Source organism: Salmo trutta, chromosome 18 (genome assembly GCF_901001165.1).
Source record: "Salmo trutta chromosome 18, fSalTru1.1, whole genome shotgun sequence".
Lineage (NCBI taxonomy): Eukaryota > Metazoa > Chordata > Actinopteri > Salmoniformes > Salmonidae > Salmo > Salmo trutta.
The window spans coordinates 50853992-50857834 of NC_042974.1; positions in this window are offsets into that span (position 1 = coordinate 50853992).

Genomic DNA, 3843 nt, shown 5'->3' on the forward strand with positions numbered 1-3843 from the left:
GAATGTTAGTCATCCAACATGCAGTAAAATAAATAAGGCCATGTTCATGAAAAAAAAGATTCTCCCTCAATAACATCAGACGACCACCACGGACTTTGAGAGTTTTTAAAATGGTATTAAAGGTTTGACTGAACCCGATAAGTGTGTTTAATGACTGATATATTCATTTCCAGAAGATGTTTCACGATGCTAATGGCTATGATGGAACACATCCTCTCTCATTATGGCATTGTGGTGATGACTTGACAGATGCACTGTATACACTGTACTAGGCAGTGGGTGTCAGAGGGAGGCTTAGAGGGATACCTGATGTGTGTTCCTATTTCCTTTTCTGTGACCAACTTTTTATTATTTCCTATCTGTATCAAACTGTCCACTTAGGAAGCAACACTGATTGACAAATTTCACATGCTGTTGTGCAAATGGAATAGACAACAGGTGGAAATTATAGGCAATAAGCAAGACAGCCCCAATAAAGGAGTGGTTCTGCAGGTGGGGACCACAGACCACTTCTCAGTTCCTATGCTTCCTGGCTGATGTTTTGGTCACTTTCGAATGCTGGCGGTGCTTTCACTCTAGTGGTAGCATGAGACGGAGTCTACAACCCACACAAGGGGCTCAGGTAGTGCAGCTCATCCAGGATGGCACATCAGTGCGAGCTGTGGCAAGAAGGTTTGCTGTGTCTGTCAGCGTAGTGTCCAGACCATGGAGGCGCTACCAGGAGACAGGCCAGTACATCAGGAGACGTGGAGGAGGCCGTAGGAGGGCAACAACCCAGCAGCAGGACCGCTACCTCCGCCTTTGTGCAAGGAGGAGCAGGAGGAGCACTGCCAGAGCCCTGCAAATGACCTCCAGCAGGCCACAAATGTGCATGTGTCTGCTCAAACGGTCAGAAACAGACTCCATGAGGGTGGTATGAAGGCCCGACGTCCACAGGTGGGGGTTGTGCTTACAGGCCCAACACGTGCAGGACGTTTGGCATTTGCCAGAGAACACCATGATTGGCAAATTCACCACTGGCGCCCTGTGCTCTTCACAGATGAAAGCAGGTTCACACTGAGCACATGTGACAGACGTGACAGAGTCTGGAGACGCCGTGGAGAACGTTCTGCTGCCTGCAACATCCTCCAGCATGACCGGTTTGGCGGTGGGTCAGTCATGGTGTGGGGTGGCATTTCTTTGGGGGGCCGCACAGCCCTCCATGTGCTCGCCAGAGGTAGCCTGACTGCCATTAGGTACCGAGATGAGATCCTCAGACCCCTTGTGAGACCATATGCTGGTGCGGTTGGCCCTGGGTTCCTCCTAATGCAAGACAATGCTAGACCTCATGTGGCTGGAGTGTGTCAGCAGTTCCTGCAAGAGGAAGGCATTGATGCTATGGACTGGCCCGCCCGTTCCCCAGACCTGAATCCAATTGAGCACATCTGGGACATCATGTCTCGCTCCATCCACCAACGCCACGTTGCACCACAGAATGTCCAGGAGTTGGCGGATGCTTTAGTCCAGGTCTGGGAGGAGATCCCTCAGGAGACCATCCGCCACCTCATCAGGAGCATGCCCAGGCGTTGTAAGGAGGTCATACAGGCACGTGGAGGCCACACACACTACTGAGCCTCATTTTGACTTGTTTTAAGGACATTACATCAAAGTTGGATCAGCCTGTAGTGTGGTTTTCCACTTTAATTTTGAGTGTGACTCCAAATCCAGACCTCGATGGGTTGATTAAATTGGATTTCCATTGATTATTTTTGTGTGAGTTGAATGTGCTGACAACAAAATATGTAAAGAAAAAAGTATTTAATAAGATTATTTCTTTCATTCAGATCTAGGATGTGTTGTTTAAGTGTTCCCTTTATTTTTTTTGAGCAGTATATATATATATATACACACACGCAGACTGTACCAGTCAAAAGTTTGGACACACCTACTCATTCAAGGGTTTTTCTTTATTTTTACTATTTTCTATATTATAGAATAATAGTGAAGACAAACTATGAAATAACACATATGGAATCATGTAATAACCAAAAAAGTGTTAAACAAATCAAAATATAATTTATATTTGATATTCTTCAAAGTAGCCACCCTTTGCCTTGATGACAGCTTTGCACACTCTTGGCATTCTCTCATCCAGCTTCATGAGGTAGTCACCTGGAATGCATTTCAATTAACAGGTGTGCCTTGTTAATTTTTGGAATTTCTTTCCTTAATTTGTTTGAGCCAATCAGTTATGTTGTGAGGTAGGGGTGGTATACAGAAGACATCCCTATTTGGTACATGAGCAAGTTCATATTATGGCAAGAACAGCTCATATATGACAGACCATCTTGATTTGTTCATTGGTCTAAATAGTTAACCAAGATGGCGTAGCAGTGCAGACGTGGTTTTTCGTCCTCTCGTTTGCTTTTTGTATTTTTTGTCTTTGAAAATAAATTGAAATGTATACAAACAATCTCTTTTCCAAATATACCTTCCAGTAACCCGTCTCGCCCAATGTGACATGGATACGCTATGTTTTTAGACCTTATAGCCAGAACCTCCATCAGTAGCTGGCCATCATAAGCTAACCAGCTATTTAGCTACTAGCTATTTAGTCATTGTTAGCCACTGCTAGCGGCCTTTACCTTCTGCACAGACACCAGACGTTTTCTTAGCCTGGATAATACTTGCTAGCCTGCCTGTATCGGACTGTTTTCTCCACTACAATGCCGGTTTCCTGCCGTAAACCCTGGACCATTACTCCTGATCATCACAGCTAGCTAGCTGCCACCGAGTGACCCAGCCTCGAAGCTAACCCTGAGCCAGACCCACCTCCCGGCCTACTCTGTGATCACTCGGCTGCGTGTCCCCAGGCACTCTCATTTGTTGACTTCTGTAACTGAAAAAGCCTTGGTTTCATGCATGTTAACATCAGAAGCCTCCTCCCTAAGTTTGTTTTACTCACTGCTTTAGCACACTCCGCCAACCCTGATGCCCATGCCGTGTCTGAATCCTGGCTTAGGAAGGCCACCAAAAATTCAGAGGTTTCCATCCCCAACTACAACATTTTCCGTCAAGATAGAACTGCCAAAGGGGGAGGAGTTTTTCATCCTCAACAGTTTCCCATGTGTATGAAGAATGGTCCACCACCAAAAGGACATCCATCTAACTTGACACAATTGTGGGAAGCATTGGAGGCAACACTGGCCAGCATCCCTGTTGAACGCTTTCGACACTTTGTAGAGACCATGCCCTGATGAATTGAGGTTGTTCTGATGACAAAAGGGGTAGCAACTCAATATTAGGAAGGTGTTCCTAATGGGGTTTTTTACACTCGGTATATGTGTTGAGCTTTAAAGATTGTTTATTTGTATGTGTTGGGCTTTAGCTGAGATTTTTCTTTACAGAGTGAAGTATATTTGTCCAGGCCTCAATTGTCCCTTGACACTCACTAGTCATTCGCGCTGTCGATTTAATTATAATGTTATAACATCTAATAGTAACTGTATCCACTGGCGGATTGGGAGAGAGTGAGGTGATTGCCATCTAAGAGCCAACATTGTTTTGCAGCAGCAGCAGTTCTGCCTGCCAGTAGTAATTGTCTCTGATTAATTGAGAGATTCAAGGAGTTATCATCGTTAAGTAACATAGCAGATGCAACGCATTGAATATTTACATTCATGCACTTCGAAATGAATTGTGTTACTTTGTCCTAGAAGCATCTAACTGCAGGGCAGTCCCACATCATCTTAAGGAATGTACCTGCCTTATTTAAGGGACACAATGAACAGTTGGGAGTTGGGGCCAATTTAATCGTAAAACTTTTCCTTGGTGTTAAGTACAGTCTGTGAACAAATGTAAAAT